We start from the raw sequence: 18,033 nt of genomic DNA on the forward strand, positions 1-18,033 counted from the left end.
AAAATTGATTTTGGGATTGTGACAGAAAAAACAGCATGTGTTTGCTTGTAAAGCTGCTGACAGGTTTTACATGATACATTAAATATAGCAACCAAGCGAGAACACCCCAGTAAAATTTACCCCGCAAAGATTATTATTTTCCTCTAGGATATTTTATAAAGCGTAGAGTGCGAGACAGTCATGTCTGATCATGATCCTTATTAAATGTTTACACAGGGAAAATACTTTTTTGTTATTGAAAGACTTCGCTTTACTACGTGTACTAGAGGTGAATGTGGACTTGGCTGTTGACGTTCAATGACTGGCATAAAAAAGTGGCATAATGTAAATATTGCACAAATCATATCACACAAATGTGTTTTCTGTTTTTTAGCATAGAAGTGAATGGAAATGTCTTCACTCCTATGGAGTGTGACAGTGTGAAGGCAAAATAAAATGGAAATTGCTAGTGGTTTTGGTGCAATGTTGTAGGATGTGTTCATGGCATATATTAATCAATAGTATTCGGGAGTGTCTGCAAATTACATTTCTTGAGTAACTCTTTGTGCCCCCATATAGAAGTTAGGCCCTGTTTATGCCCCCATAAAGTAGTTAGGCACCAAGTTTGTACCCCCATAAATTTAGTGCCCACTGTAGATAGTGCCACGCAGCCCCCCTCCCAGTTAGTGCCATGTAGCCCCCCTCCCGGGTAGTGTCACACAGCCCTCCTCCCATGTAGTGCCACACAGCCCCCCCTTCCATGTAGTGCCACACAAGCCCTCCCAGGTAGTGCCACACTGCCCCCCTCCCAGGTAGTGCCACAAAGCCCCCCTCCCAGGTAGTGCCACACAGCCTCCCTCCCAGGTAGTGCCACACAACCTCCCTCCCTGGTAGTGCCCCACTACCCCCTCCCAGGTAGTGCCACACAGCCCTCCCTCCCAGGTAGTTCCACACATATTCATATATGGATAGTGATGTCAGGCGAAATACCAGAGCCAAAGTCCCAGGCAGAGCGCTACTAGCAATCTGCCTGGGACACTGCTCTGCTCCAGACATCATTATCCATATATCGACAGTGATGTCAGGGGCTACCCCAGAGACGGAGTCCTGGAGCAGAGCCGCTTCTAGCACTCTGCCTGGGACTGCTTCTCTCCTCCTGGCATCACTGTCCATATATATGCAGAGCGCTATTAAGGCTCTGTCTGGGACTCCAGCTCTGCTCTTGACATCACTGTCCAGTGATGTCTGGGGCAACCCCAGAGCCAAAGCCCCAGGCAGAGGGCTACCAGCATTCTGCCTGGGAGCCTGTAACCTAGTAAATGGCAGAGTTGGGAGCTACCTCCCTGCTCTCCCATAGCGTTGAATAGTATCTGCATCCTAAGGATGCAGATACTATTGAATGTGGCTTCGCTACCGCTGTAGCAGCCATAGCGGCTGCTAGCGGGGCCACTAGGCATGGGGGGACCGTGATGGCGGCACGGCCCCCTTGTGCCATGGGCCTTGTAGCAACCGCTATGGCTGCTACAGCGGAAGTTACACCGCCTCCTAGACGGGCTCCCTCTAGAAGCCAAATCCCGTCGACAACACTGGGGATTCCACTCCTGGAGGAGCCATGATGGCAGAGTTGGCACACGGTGGCCGGCCCTGGCTATTTACCACAAGACGGAGGTTGTGCAGGAAGTTCCATGAACGTTCATTGGATCCTAACTAATTTATTGTCCTGTCTACTCATATTTCAATCTAATCCAACTTCTTTGAGATGAGATAGAACAAGCTTTTCTGAGTAGGGTCTAGGAAATATGCAAGGACCTTCCATTATAAAGCTGGGTTCACACACAGGTTTTTGTGACATTTTTCATTGCATTTGTGCGCTTGTAGACCGCAGGAGAATATGAAGTTCTCTAAACACACTGGCCCTCATTTATCAAAACTGTCTAAGGCCAGGCTCACACACACACACACACACACACACACACAGTTTTGAGGCCGTTTTTGGTGACGTTTATGGCTCAGTTTTTTTTAGCCAGATCCAGGATTCTTTCCAAAAGATAGGAAAGGTATACAAAAAAGACTGATGCATCTCCTTTCTTTTGTGTCCACTCCTAAAAAAACCTGAGCCAAAAACGACATCAAAACTGCGTGTATATTCCTGGCCTAACAGAAATACTGACATCACAGAGTAGTATTAAATTTGCAGCCATTTACAGTGCAGTTTAGCAAATGAAAGTTGCACTGTGATTGGTTGCTATGGGCAACAAGAACAGTTTTTCTGTTAGACCGTTTTGATCAATGAGGCTCATTGTGTTTTTGTTTGACTTTTTTTTTTTTCTACCGTATCATCTTTTCCAAAAGGTCTGGCGTTTTGTAAGGTGTTTTCCACCCATGGACCTCAGTTTTAACGAATACTGCAACTGCCTGTGTGATCACAGTTTTTGGAGCAGTATATTAATTTGTGTTTTTGTTTTTTTAAATGCACAAAAAGAAAATGTGTGAAGGAGGGCTAATGCTTTTGAAGCCTTGCTTCATGTACTACTTTGAGGGTAAAAAAGGATGTCATGCACTATGAGGAAATAATCTAATGCGAAAAAAAAAGTGAAAAGAATTTAAATACAGTTAAAGAGGCTCTGTCACCAGATTTTGCAACCCCTATCTGCTATTGCAGCAGATCGGCGCTGCAATGTAATTACAGTAACGTTTTCATTTTTAAAAAACGAGCATTTTTGGCCAAGTTATGACCATTTTTGTATTTATGTAAATGAGGCTTGCAAAAGTCCAAGTGGGTGTGTTTAAAGTAAAAGTCCAACTGGGCGTGTATTATGTGCGTACATCGGGGCGTTTTTACTACTTTTCCTAGCTGGGCATTGTGTATAGAAGTATCATCCACTTCTCTTCAGAACGCCCAGCTTCTGGCAGTGCAGACACAGCCGTGTTCTCGAGAGATCACGCTGTGACGTCACTTCCCCAGGTCCTGCATCGTGTCGGACGAACGAGGACACATCGGCACCAGAGGCTACAGTTGATTCTGCAGCAGCATCGGCGTTTGCAGGTAAGTCGATGTAGCTACTTACCTGCAAACGCTGATGCTGCTGCAGAATCAACTGTAGCCTCTGGTGCCGATGTGGCCGACACGATGCAGGACCTGGGGCAGGAAGTGAGTGACGTCACAGCGTGATCTCTCGAGAACACGGCTGTGTGTCTGCACTGCCAGAAGCTGGGCGTTCTGAAGAGAAGTGGATGATACTTCTCGTCAGAACGCCCAGCTAGTAAAAGAAGTAAAAACGCCCCGATGTACGCACATAATACACGCCCAGTTGGACTTTTACTTTAAACACGCCCACTTGTACTTTTGCAAGCCTCATTTGCATAAATACAAAAATGGTCATAACTTGGCCAAAAATGCTCGTTTTTTAAAAATAAAAACGTTACTGTAATCTACATTGCAGCGCCGATCTGCTGCAATAGCAGATAGGGGTTGCAAAATCTGGTGACAGAGCCTCTTTAACATTAAAAAAATCTTTATTGAATAAATTACACAAAATGGTAAATAATATATACATATTTGGTATCCATAACCGTAAAACAACCTGTACATTATTCTTAACATATTTATATTGGTGAATTTAATTTTCCTAAAAATTAAATTCTAACTTTTAAAATTTGGTCTGCAAAAAAAACCCCAAAAATAATACATCTAAGTTGATTACGTTGATTATGATTGTGAAAAGGTAAGAGGCAAAAAAAATGAAACGTCTACTACAAGGACGTGGGGATCCCCTCCAATCCCTAAACAAAGGGACTATGTCTCCTTTGGTATTTTCTCTTCCCATCATCACACCAGATGCTGTGCAGAGAATTGTAACACAACCCCATTTAATTGAGAATTGGGGAACTATGCATTGAGGAAAAATAAATTGGCCACTGCACTCTACTACCACTTCTGCTTATTTGTTGTAATGATCATTGGAGGTTCCAGTTTTCGGATCGCCACTGATCATGACGTTATGGTGTATTGTACCGATAACGTCAAATTGCCTGCCATTTCTACCTTAAAAGATCATACATTTCTATTTTTAAGTATTTATAAGAAACAATATCCACTAGTTGAGTGAATTACACAAAAGAATCAAGCGTAATCTAATAATTCCTGTTGAGGTCTCTATGAAATGAGAAATGACTTCATTGTAATGCTTATAAATGTGTCCACCAATATCCGTATCTTCAGTCATAAATTAATTTTAATTACATTGCCTGAATGAGGTAGGACAGTAGTAATATAGCACATTTCCGATATCAATCTCTGGCTTTTCAGTAACAATAACATGAAATAATATTCCGCTGAGCATTCTTTCTGGTCTGTAGGCAGTTCAATAATGTTGTTATGATTAATATCAGGAAATAAATGAATTTTCAGTAATGAATTAGTTAGATGTTCCAGGCATGTACATTTAAAGATTATATCTAACACAGGAAATTAGATGTAATGAGCCTGTAGAAATATTGTATGACTTCATTACTTTCCTAAAAACGACATATATTCGCTCTGTCGCCTAATAGAATCCATAATAAGATTGGACTTCACCACAAATAGTTTGACTATGTAGCCAAGCAGACCAAATAGAAATTGTGGATATTGCAGAAAATTGTTTTATAATCTACTCTAGCAGCCAGGCTACATCACCTGCTTTAAAGTCTTACTCATTGAAGTGACGGTTTAGGCTAGGATTATACAACTTTTATCACATGAATCCCATGGGAATGTAAGCTTCCCTGAATAACATATGCCATTCAGGCTCTGTGGAACATACCATATGTTGATGAAGAAGAATATAACACAGAAATGTCTGAACATAGTATTCCTCTTTTCATGTAATGGGAGAATGGTCTTTAACTTAGTTTTTGATCCGTCTTGGGTAGATACTTCTCATCAGTTGAAGAGCAAGTAGTTTATTTGTATAAATGTACAAATAATTGACCTATAGTTCAAGCATGGAGGTCTCTAAGCATAGTTGTTATAATTTGAAGGTTTGTCTCTTTAGAGACATCCCTTTCAAATGGGAACCAGAATGACGATTAAATGATCGTCGAAAATCCAGCTCCCATTAACCTGGCAAGAGGCTGATTTGGCCAAGGAAAGCCATGGCCAGCCATGGATTTTCCAGTGGAAATGTAGTATTTTATAAAAACCACCCAAAAAAACAGATGGCCGCACAATTCCTTAGCTATACATTGTGGAGAAAATCTTATTGTGGTGTTCCATGCCCAAATACAGAACCACAGAAAAGTATTCTGGACAATAAAGGTGAGCAGTCAAGCCAAGATAATTCATATAATAACATGTGTTTTGCTTCAGTATCAAAATTCATATTAAAAAAGGACAGTGAGTCTATAATTTTCAAAAGGGAGAAAAAAGTGCATAATTCCTACAAACCCCCCCCCCCCCCCAAAAAAAAATAAAAAAATTCACTGGCCGGTAACTGTTATGTACGTGAGTGGATAAACAAGTCATTCAATATACATTATACATGATATGCAGTTAAACATGGACTACATTTAATATATAGCCCTGCTAAGAATTTATTATTCAAAATTTGTGTTATAATTACAATATCAAATATATAAAATGTAACCGTTGCAATAGCCAGATTATTTTTATAAAAATGGCCGTATATGTAATAATTGAATGTCTCTAACCTGTCAGTATGGAAGGTATTCTTACAGAGGGGGACCACATTTCAGGAGTCTGAATTTGCGATAAAATTGTGACTTTTGTGCCGCTCACCAACTTTTCTAAAAAGTTAGTAGGGCTAAGCAGAAGCACCAAGGCCACCAGCTCGACAAATTATCATATTTACACCAGAAACTGGCATAAATTATGGCACACATTTCACTTTCTGGTGCATGAATGGCCAGAGATATGCCTAATTTATTAATATATTAGGCGCATTTTGTGCTAACTTTCTTTATATTAAGACTGATGTATGAAACGCCAGTCTTATTAAATTCCCTCCCAATGTGCATATAACTGTATTGAGCAGATGGACCTGCTCAAAATTATTATTTTAACCCCTTTAATTTATCAAGGGTTAGCCCAAAGTATGTCATCAAATAATGCCGTGCCAATCACTTGTAGAGAATAGAAAAAAACAACAATTTACCAACCGGGTATATTAGACAAATGAGTCTTTCTGTAAATTATCAATATAATTTGGTGCATGTATATGGCCGGCTTTAGTTGTTGTCCTTAGTGTATGTCTGTGACCTTAGTGTATGTCTGTGACCTTAGTGTATGTCTGTGTAATTATTTATGTTCTAAAGGATGGACATATGCATCTTCTTTTCATTTCAAAGAGGGCAGGTAATATAATTTTGAGCCATATACTAGTTGGCCATTGACTCATATGTCATAGAAAATATTCTTGGACTTGCGTATTTTAGCTGAAACTATTCAGAGGGCCAGGCATAGTATTTATGTTCAGGCTCAATGTCACAGCGTAAGCCGGTTCATCAGTAAACCTGGGTTTGTGTGGAATCATCAAATACAGGGCAGGAGCAAGTTCAGAAAGTCAAGCTAGGTCATCTCTGGGATGTCAGACAAGGCAGCCATCAAGGACGAAGGGTCAGAAATGCTAGGTACGTGCCATCTGAGGCTGACCTACATGAGCTGATAGCTAAAGAGGAACTCCGTTTTAGTAAATACTTGTATTCCCTATTAAATAATGCCTTATCACCATTTCACCTTTCTGCCATTCCTCTGTTATACCTCCTGGAAATGTATAAATAAATTGACAACTGGCATTACCATTCCCCTTAACACTTTGATACTGTGCAATCAGTGCTGAGAGTGTCAGATTGTGTAGGGACACCCTATTGACAAGGGGAATGGTAACACCCAGTTCTTATTTCTTTTAATTTCTAGGAGGAATGGCACAAAATAGAATTCTAAGAAAAGATGCACCAGCTTTGTTATTATTTTATAGGGAATGCGAATGACATGTCAGGAGATAGACAGGACCTCTGTAAAGCTCCAGCATTTTCTGGGATGAGGACCTCTTGTGAGAACTACCTGTCATGAGTTTATTTTCCTCAGCGGTGACTGGCACCCGGGTTAGGGGGAATAGTGAGCGGTCTGTAAAACTTATAATCATTATACACATTATCTTTATTTTTTGTTTAACAAAACAAGACTTATTCTAATAAACTGAAGTCTGGTACAATGGCCATCCTTCTGAAATTAATAAATGATTGAAATCGAGGTCACTAGGTGCTTGATTACCTTTTCTTCGTGTTATTTTAAATGCTTGCAGGGTTTGTCTAGACCTTGAAAGTAGTCATTGAATTTCCTAGAGCAGTAAAGCATACAGCTATACTGTATTGTGTGAAGTGCACATAAATACTAAATTTGGCATTTCTACACCACGCTGATTGGGGGCTCTCATGATATCTCTCAATGTCATGCCTCTTCCATGGAGAAAAAAAATCAATATAGGCACGAGTAGTGCAGAAATCAGGCACAACACTGGCACCGGTGTGTAGAAGTGAAATCACTCATCACGCTGCTCCAGAAAAAACAGCTTCATCCATATCCACCAAACGTTCTAATGGTATATTGCGGCAATGCTAATACAGGAGGACGGTCAGTAATATCCAATAGTAATTTAATAAACGCACAACGCATTTTGGGATTGATGCAATTCTTCCTCAGGTACATCCTCAGGTTTTACATGAAGAAGACATTGGGTCAAAACCGAAATGCGTTTTAAGTTCTTTAAATTACTACTAGATATTACTGAATGTCACAAGACAAGGGGACTGTCTTCTGAATCTGGGGTGCTGGGGCACCTCACAAGTGAAGCACTAATATAGCAGATGCTAATACAGTGTACAATTCTAAAAAGTCTCTTCCCGCTTTAGGAACTGTGTATGAGCCCTACAATTCTGAAGATTTAGGTTAAGGTTAAGGTAGGGAGACAGTTTACAGCTGGTCAGGCCAAGCCTTCACACATATATCATTGACCTCCCTCCTATGCCAGATTGAGCAGTAGTCAGTCGCTGAGGCTAGACGCTTGCCTTATTAAATATTGATGCATGTTTATTGCTGCAGCTGCTCCCTCTAGTATTGAGTAATCTCAAGATTTGCCTCAATGGAAGTCCAAAGTCTATAAAGCATCAAGCTGAAGCTGAACCACAAGCAAAGCAATCACTTTCAAAGGAATTCCTTCAACCCTGTCCATTCTGCTACAGGGCAGTCATGTATGTCATTTATATTTTATTACTGTAAGGCCAGGATCACACACAGTTTTGATGCAGTTTTTGTGGGAGTTTTTGGCTGATGCATCTCTTTTCTTTTGTGCCACTTCTGTATTTGGCTAAAAAAAACTGAGCCAAAAACTGCATCAAAACTGTGTGTGTGATCCTGGCTTTAAAGCTGATGATGGCCATATGTTCTTGCTGAATACTGGCTGGGTCGTTGGCAACCCTAAGTGCACCTCCAGCCTCCGTTCCCATTCGACTAATAGATATGGTCCTATGATACCCTCTCCTTGTCACTATTTTAAGATTGTGCCACGAGAACCAATTCAGTTAATACATACCACTTGGCTGGAAAGGTAAACCGACATGTCCCATGCACGCCTGACGTGTCATATATACTTTTTCATGTAATTTTTCTTAACATCTATGAACACCCTTTGAATGTTTTTTTTTTTTTAAATTAGTATTGGATGCCACTAATTTGAGTTAAAAATCAGTTCCCCATTATTAAAAATGTTGTAATGTTTTTCTTGTGTAGCCTGCATGTATTCATATACATTGCAGACTGCTCTGTCGTGTTCCCAGGAAAATCCGTCAGTGTAGTGCATTGACGACTCGCTCTTCAGCCCATCTGCCTACTCACCTGAGTGCTGATAAATGCTCATTATAGCCGAATTATGATCAAGCTAAAATGCAGCTAAATAATCCAGATAAAATTAATGTTTATGAGCGCTCAGGAGCGACGACGTGCTGAAGAGCAAGCTGTTAGTGCACTGCACTGACGGATTTGACTGGGTACAGGAGAGAGCAACATGTTACAACATTTTTAATAAAGACCTATTGAGGAAATTATTTTTATTCCAAAATCAATAGAATGCTATAAAACACACCCCTTCCCCCCAATAAATGACATTTAATGATGTCCATATCCTTTAAAGGGGTATTCCGGTCATATAACATATTTTGAAGTAATTGCTGAATGTGTTGTGTGTCGGGTAATAAACTGTGTCTCATGTTTTTGACCCTTCTATATGTCCCCTCAACCTCTGTATTTCATCCGTGATTTAACCACTGGTTCCTGGTACCTGATATAAGTGATAATCGTGTCCTTTGTCGCTCTGGTGACCTGCCATACGCCATTTCAGACTCCAAATCACACAATTTCCTGTTTTGATTTTATGGCTGTGCGCGTTCACGATGAGCTTTGTCGACCCAGATTGAGAGCTTGAATGCAGCAGGAGTAGTCTGTGTGGGAGTCCCATGCGCTACTCTAGCATCTGGAGTATCATAGGCTTGGGTAGAGTTGTCGGATTGGGTAGAGTTGACTAAACACGCATGCGCAGTAACATGCGCGTCCACGCTGCTGTTATACACAGATTAAATAAGAACAGCGACCAAACGTACATGGGTGACCTGGGGGTGCAAGCGATTACAGTTTGTGACCTGGGGAAACGGAAAGTGACAACAGGGATAAGGGGGACTGATAAGTTGGTTATTTTGCTAGATAACTGCTGATAAAAATGAATGACTTATTTAATCAATTTCTTACAATTGATGTAGTGGCAATATAAAACCAACTTGCTGTCACTGGAATTCCAGAAAAAGGATGTGTGGCCTGCAAGTGACACACTGCAACTTAATTAACAAATATTTTTGCCACTCTTTAACAGAGATTATTGGCGATGAGCTACGCCATATTCCTTAATCAGTGTGTGACGTGTTTATAAATATTGCTCACGCTACACAGAAACTGTATACTGGTGTGTCATTCAAAAGTATGTAAGTATTACTAAATATGCTCCAAAGTATATAGGAAAGAGGGTGTCCAGGATTAGAGAAAAGGGTCTGCTTTTTATATTTTTCCAGAGCGCCACTCTTGCCCATATCTGTTGATGCCATTCAGCCTCAAATAAGGATTAGCTGCAATTACACCCATGGATAAGAGGGGCACTGTTTGACAGATTCGCTTCTCTAGTCCGGGACTACCCCTATAAGCTTTATTTATATAAGTAGCCCCCTTATGATTAAGGAATTATTTGCTGTGCGCATGTGTGCAGTTGTACTACAAATGGATGTTATATGATCATAAATAAAAATACTTAAAAGTGTGTGGATGACTTTTGGATGCTTCCCTGCTCACAGATGTCCGAACTGAACGAATATACTGTAGTAACTGCAGTGCTGCCATTAAGTTATAGCATGCTTTTCTTTTGTCCTTTATGAGCTTAGTATTTTCCACTGTCTTATTTCAAAGACATAAGGCATCTAGTGCTTAGTAGTCAGTAAATGGGAATTTATACTCATCCAGTAAATCAAAATACAGAACATTAAAGTGGCATTTAGCCAACAGAAAAGCATTAAATATTTATGGACACCAGTGAAAACAGCTTTTTGTGCACAGTAGGGCAGCATCTTTACCTTAATAAAAAATTTAGTGGTAGTGGCATTGGACCAATTTAAGCAAGATGTGTCAGAGAGTGATATAATTTTTAAGCTCCACCACCCATAGAAGTGGTAACGGAGGTGTATGGAGCAGCCAGGTGTAGACGGCAGATGAACAGTATAAGAGACGTCTCGAGCTGCCGGCTCGTTTGTCTGACATGTTTTTAATGAGACTGGATTGTGTGCCTGCTGTTCTGAGTTTACTCTCAAGAAGATCCCAAGTGTTAGCAGTCAACTGTGCTTCATAAGCATATGTGGAGTCCATTACACTCCAGATAGTCTCTTCATTCACTGATCTAGTGAGTGATTTTTAATTTACCATTTACATTTTAGTAATTTCATTGCCAATTATTACCTTTGCAAAGAGATTTCCATTACTATGTATGAACTGATGTGAGCGAACAGTATATAGGTCTTGTAAATAATAATATGGGCCGACCATACAATGGGAATCAAATACTTATTATTTAGTTTGGTGAGGGCTTTTTTTTTAGTGTTTCTCCAGCTAGATATTTTATTTTAGGACACTACCCAATGTGCCATTGGCGGTTTTATTAATTAGAGGACAGTGTTCAGTTTCATAAGTATAAGTCATTATGCACATCCTACTCCACAACCCCTGAGATTTACAGAGCCGGAGTCTTGCACACATACTAGTGTATACACCATTACTACATTCGCATACCTACAAGTTCATATAGAGAAAAAAAAACCTGTAGCATGCTTCATTGGATGACCTATGTACAGCATTGTTCTTAGCATTACTCTTAGGGGAGAATAGCTTTATACATACGCATACCTCCAATTTAATAAGGACATTTTTTTCTGTTGAATTCCGTATAAATTTGAGACTAACTTCATACCTACAGCAACTAAAGGAGCCTGGTATGAAGGCTGTACATCCTCCGTGTTCTACCGTACAGGCTCCTTGCACGTGGCTCTGTGTTAATCCCCAAGCCTGGTTCCAGCGGCACGTCTCCCCAAGCTGCCACCACTTCCACTAATGGCGGCGAACCGGACGCCTGCTCTTCAGCTCCTCGTTGTAACGTCTATCGCCGCGGACCGCCGTCCTGACTTACCCTCTGACGGCCGCGGCCATGGAAAAGTGAGTTCCCGCGGCATCTCCCTCCTGAGAGACACCGGCACTCACTTCCTGGTCCAGACACTGTCTCTCGCAGACGCACATGCTCGGCCTTAAAGGGCCAGTACGCACACAATTGCAGAATACTGCAATTAGCCCAGAATGCTCTACCCTCTCGATCCTTGCCTGAGCATTGTTGTGTTACCTAAAGTTTGTCATTACAAATAGTCTCCTAGTGTTTTCCAGTTCCCAGTATTACCTGTTCCTGATGCCTGTACCCTGTATCCCGTGCTACCATGCCTCTGTGCCGTCAAGAGTTGGGGTCTTGTTGTGCCCTCCGCTGCATCTATTGTGTCGCACCCCGCCGTGTGTCTGTCTACTGTCAGAGCCTCATCTTAGCCTGAATCTACCGCTACTGTCTACATTGCCTCAGGTACCCTTTCTGAACTATAGACATTGCATTGTACCTGTTTGGCCAGCTGCTATTCCGCTACACGGTATGGCCCAGTGGGTCCACACCCCACGTCATGACACTCGTTTTGCGGGCCTCCTCCTCTGCATGGCTGGCAGAGCCTGGATGACATTGGTCTTGGTCCTAGCGTCTAATTTAAGGGGGCCACCAATCTTTACCGGCAGATCAAGATACATCCTATGTTTGGCTTTTGTTGCTATTTGACTCCGATCCTGAACTTGATTTCGGCCTGTTGCTGGATTACACTCCTGTCTCACCCATTGGATTTGTTAGGTTCCTGTGGTTCTACTCTTGAAATCGACTCTTGACTTGACTACTGACTACGGTTGTCCGCTACAGCGCACCCATCGACAATCGGTGACTATTCTGGGGCCCGTGACCTTGAAATCTGGACTGGGAAAATCCATACATCATTGTGAGGGTTAAACATGAGATTCCTTATACTCTGCATCCCAGTCTAGCCAGCTACAAATCAATTGTGACTTAGATCTACTGCTCTGGTGAGAATCGTAACAGTATATGCAGGCTTATACTAATGCTCATCAGGAAATTCGGTCAGAGTTGCTACCTTGGGTTGGGTTTGACCACAACAACCATGTCTTTGAATCATAAGGTAAATCTCCATTTGAGACGATCTAAGGTTGAAGTTCGAGTGCTCCTCTTCCGATCATGGCACAGCCTTAGGTACCTGCTGTTGTGGAGGTTAGCAATAATCTTCTCGACATCTGGATGGTGGTCCACAATAATTTGGATAAGCATTGATGCCCAGTTCCCAAATATGTTCCTGGGGATTGAGTCTGACTGTCCACGAAGAATTCATGAAGAATATCTGACTTAAAGAGGCTCTGTCACCAGATTTTGCAACCCCTATCTGCTATTGCAGCAGATCGGCGCTGCAATGTAGATTACAGTAACGTTTTTATTTTTAAAAAACGAGCATTTTTGGCCAAGTTATGACCATTTTTGTATTTATGCAAATGAGGCTTGCAAAAGTACAACTGGGCGTGTTGAAAAGTAAAAGTACAACTGGGCGTGTATTATGTGCGTACATCGGGGCGTTTTTACTTCTTTTACTAGCTGGGCGCTCTGACGAGAAGTATCATCCACTTCTCTTCAGAACGCCCAGCTTCTGGCAGTGCAGACACAGCCGTGTTCTCGAGAGATCACGCTGTGTCGTCACTCACAGGTCCTGCATCGTGTCGGCCACATCGGCACCAGAGGCTACAGTTGATTCTGCAGCAGCATCAGCGTTTGCAGGTAAGTAGCTACATCGACTTACCTGCAAACGCCGATGCTGCTGCAGAATCAACTGTAGCCTCTGGTGCTGATGTGTCCTCGCTCGTCTGACATGATGCAGGACCTGTGAGTGATGACACAGCGTGATCTCTCGAGAACACGGCTGTGTCTGCACTGCCAGAAGCTGGGCGTTCTGAAGAGAAGTGGATGATACTTCTCGTCAGAACGCCCAGCTAGTAAAAGTAGTAAAAATGCCCCGATGTACGCACATAATACACGCCCACTTGGACTTTTACTTTAAACACGCCCACTTGGACTTTTGCAAGCCTCATTTGCATAAATACAAAAATGGTCATAACTTGGCCAAAAATGCTCGTTTTTAAAAAATAAAAATGTTACTGTAATCTACATTGCAGCGTCTATTTGCTGCAATAGCAGATAGGGGTTGCAAAATCTGGTGACAGAGCCTCTTTAAGATCTTATAAACTTGCTCCATGTTTCATTGAGCTATTCCAGGTTTCCACGTTTCATTGAGCCATTCCTAAAGCTGCTGCCTTCTTTTTGGATTTCTAACAGCTTCCATATTTCCCTTCTTTGACCCCTGGTCATCAAGATGTTTTCTACGAAGGTCAAGACTTTTTCTGCTTGACTCTATGTCCCATGTGGGGAAGAGGTAGTCAAAATCTTGCCTTGATTTGTAACTAAATGGGGCGTCTCCCTTTAAAGAGGCTCTGTCACCAGATTCTCAAATCCCTATCTCCTATTGCATGTGTTCGGCGCTGCAATGTAGATAACAGTAACTTTTTTTGTTTTGAAAAACGTTCATTTTTGGCCAAGTTATGAGCTATTTTCTATATATGCAAATGAGCTTTGAAATGGACAACTGGGCGTGTTTTTTTTCGTATGTCCAACTGGGCGTGTATTGTGTTTTTAACTGGGCGTGTTTACTTGTTTTACTAACTGGGCATTGTGGAGAGAAGTGTATGACGCTGACGAATCAGTGACCAATCAGCATCATGCACTCCTCTCCATTCATTTACACAACACATAGTGTTCTTACTAGAACGATGTGCAGCCTCATACACAAGTGTCCTGATAATGAATACACATGATCTCCAGCCTGGACGTCATGTGTATTCAGAATTCTGACACTTCAGAATCCTTTCTGTGAGATTTCCAGCAAGGGAAACAAAATCTCGTTTACCTCGTAATCTCGCGAGATTACGAGCGGCTTGCTGGAATCTCACAGAAAAGATTCAGAAGTGTCAGGATTCTGAATACACATGACATCCAGGCTGGAGGTCATGTGTATTCATTATCAGGACACTTGTGTATGTGGCTGCACATCGTTCTAGTAAGAACGATGCTGCTGTGTAAATGAATGGAGAGGAGTGCATGATGCTGATTGGTCACTGATTCGTCAGCATCATACACTTCTCTCCACAACGCCCAGTTAGTAAAACAAGTAAACACGCCCAGTTAATAACACAATACACGCCCAGTTGGATATACGAATAAAAACACGCCCAGTTGTCCATTTCAAAGCTCATTTGTATATATAGAAAACAGCTCATAACTTGGCCAAAAATGAACGTTTAAAAAAAAACAAAACACGTTACTGTTCTCTACATTGCAGTGCCGATCACATGCAATAGGAGATAGGGATTTGAGAATCTGGTGACAGAGCCTCTTTAAGGTTTGACGTGTGTAAAGTACCAAGCGCAACTGAGGAGGGAAATGGTAACACCCAGTTATCAATATATTCATACATTTGCAGTAGGAATAATAGAGAAACATTACAATATAAAGTTCTAGAAAATATGGTCCAGAATTGTTATTTAATGGGGATTAAAAGTATTTAATAAATACACATGGCAGAAGAGGGGACAGATCCTTTTTTTAACTCAATTACTTTTACACAATGTATCCATGGTTTCCATGTGTCACACTGATGAAGGCTAACAAGCTTGAAACAGCTGTATGCAAGTAGGAATATATATACTGTATAGTCATATTCTTCATAATTTCTACACACCATTGGTCCTGGATGCATTTGGCCACAGGGGAGAAAAGGAATGATTTGTATGTCTCCACCGATTATTCTGATGTGAGGAGTAAAGCCCCTGGCTGTAATTGTAATGACATAAAAATACCCCTCTGTATCCAGATGACAATGCTGTTCCTCAATTTTTTGGGGCTTTTTATTAGAGAGCTTCTTGTTCCTTTCATCCCACCCCACCACAACTTCATTGGTTATCCAGTTTTTTTCTAAATAAAGAGCACAAAGAACACATACCATTTAGGATATGGACACCTGCATTTTTAGCCTGTAATGCTTAGCTGTCATTGACTTGTACTTGACCTAAAGTTTTGATGTCCGTGTGTTTCTGTTTTCAAGTTACACATATGCAGTAACCATATAACTTTGATGTGCCCAGTATATATCCTCAATGAATAGACTTCTTTATAGCACATAAAAATTCAATTTAGAAGCAGACAATCCCATATGTGTGACAAAGCTCATACAACACACGCGTTTTGTGGGGTTTATGGTCAAAGATAAGATATCACCACATCGGTGGGAAAGAAATGGTTCTCTAGATATGACAAAGCAGGGACTAATGCCTTGTAGTGAAAAATAACAACGTTTCTTAGAATTGAAAGCAACATTTTTTATTTATTTTCTTGAGATAAGGAAAAAGCTGTTTTTGAAAAGATATTTCAGAATGGGATCCTAAGCAAATATCATGAATTGCTCCTGAGGAGGCAAGTGCACCCTAAGGGTGTAATAACCTCTGTCTAGAGAAGGGGAGGTCCAAAAAAGAGACTTTGAGCAACTGCGCTACGTATTTCTTGCTTAAAGTGCTTGTCTCATCAAAAAAGCCCCTTCTAACCATGAAGCTGGCCCAGTGATCAGCTGATCGCTGCAGGTCCAGCCCCTGAAAGCGTAGCAATGAACTATTATTTCCAGTGGAAGTTACAATAGGCCATACATTTTTGCTGAAGGGGAAATGCAGTTTTACATGTAACATGTAGCCACATTGAGTGAACATTTTTTTTTCGCATCTTTGTAAGCCCTAGGCTGATATTAAAAATCAGAGTCCGTTTTTATGTAGTTTACACTGAAACTCCAGACAACAAAAAAATCCAACTTTTACCAATGTTAGACCTTCACTTAGGCCATGTTCACACGCTTCCGTGCCTAAATCGTGACAGAATCCGCTTCAATTATCCCGCAATGCATGTGAATGTGGTATTTTATACCCAATTCATGTTCATAGGAAAATATTCATAGGCAATAATGAACACGATGCAGATTTTAAAATCCACCACACTATGCTAATTTCCACGCTAAAAATAAGTGGATTAGCTCTGTTTAATCACAATGGGGCGAATCTACGTGTAGCTACGCTAGCCAACTGACTATAGGAATCTGAGGCTATGGCAAATCCGTGTGAGCATGGCCTTACTTCCCTTAAATCAAACTTTTTAGATACATACAGTGTTCCGGCTTCAGCATCCACATACAATTTCTACTGGTCCAATAAAGGAAATATTTCCATTCATAAGCAGCTCATGAACCTGGTGCTCTGTAGTCATGCACCAGCTACGGTAAGGTAAGATGTAGACAGGTTGGAGAGGGGCCTAACTCCAGGCAATAGCTGGACGTTCTATTTTGACTTGGAGGTTTACTTTAAATTCCAGATCTGTGTGATACTTATAAGATTCACTTGGAAGTTATGCTGCTGGCTGAAAAGGCAAATCGTGCAAATTACAGTCATTGCACTAATAATGGTAGTACTGACTGTCCAATAAAGCCCAATTATCTTAGTAATTGGTGGAAATGAACGTCACTCACAAAAGATTATACACTTGCATTTGTAGATTAATTGCTGTGGCTTCTCACAAAAAACGTATGCAATGTCTTTCATGGTAAATATTAATATAATGTAAATCATGACATTCCAAGCCACATAAATTTAGTGTACTTCCGCTACTGCTTTCTGGCATTCACAGCTATTACTGACGTTTTCCATTTGGTAATAAATCTGCATCGATAGCTGAGCCTATTCTTATGACAGTTTAAGTATCCCAGGGGAATTTGCTATTTTTAAGTGCTGAAAATATGTATCTGTATTATTTTGATCTGTAAAATATGCAGTAACATTCATTTTATACTTTATGTTTTTAAAATTGAATGTGCATTTTCAATTTTCATGACAGCAATGTAATATTGTCTTTTTTTGTTTAGGATGATATAGCGTAAACACAACATATTTTAACCCCAAAATAATGGAGGTCGTTTAGGCTTCGACAAACAGCTTAGTAATTTCAGCCTGTTTAGTCATTTTGTATCTTTTCTTTCATTACAGAGAGCCTCTATATTAAATATTGTTTGCTTGTCTTTTTTTTTTTTTATTAGACCTATATTAAAGAAAAATATATTTTTTACACTTATAGATATGTTTTGTCTTATTATGACCATCCAATAATCCAGAATAATTAATAATTTAGCACTCATCATGTTCCATACACCAGATTAAAGGAATTTTATGGTGTCTGTGTGTGACTG

General features: G+C 40.7%; 1 protein-coding gene across 1 annotated transcript in view; it reads left to right on the top strand.

Annotated features, from left to right (window-relative positions):
- The window catches only part of RFTN1 (raftlin, lipid raft linker 1), a 310,755-nt gene that overhangs the window by 228,371 nt on the left and 64,351 nt on the right, over positions 1-18,033 (top strand). The window lies entirely within an intron of this gene.

Source organism: Rhinoderma darwinii, chromosome 5, assembly GCF_050947455.1.
Source record: "Rhinoderma darwinii isolate aRhiDar2 chromosome 5, aRhiDar2.hap1, whole genome shotgun sequence".
NCBI lineage: Eukaryota > Metazoa > Chordata > Amphibia > Anura > Rhinodermatidae > Rhinoderma > Rhinoderma darwinii.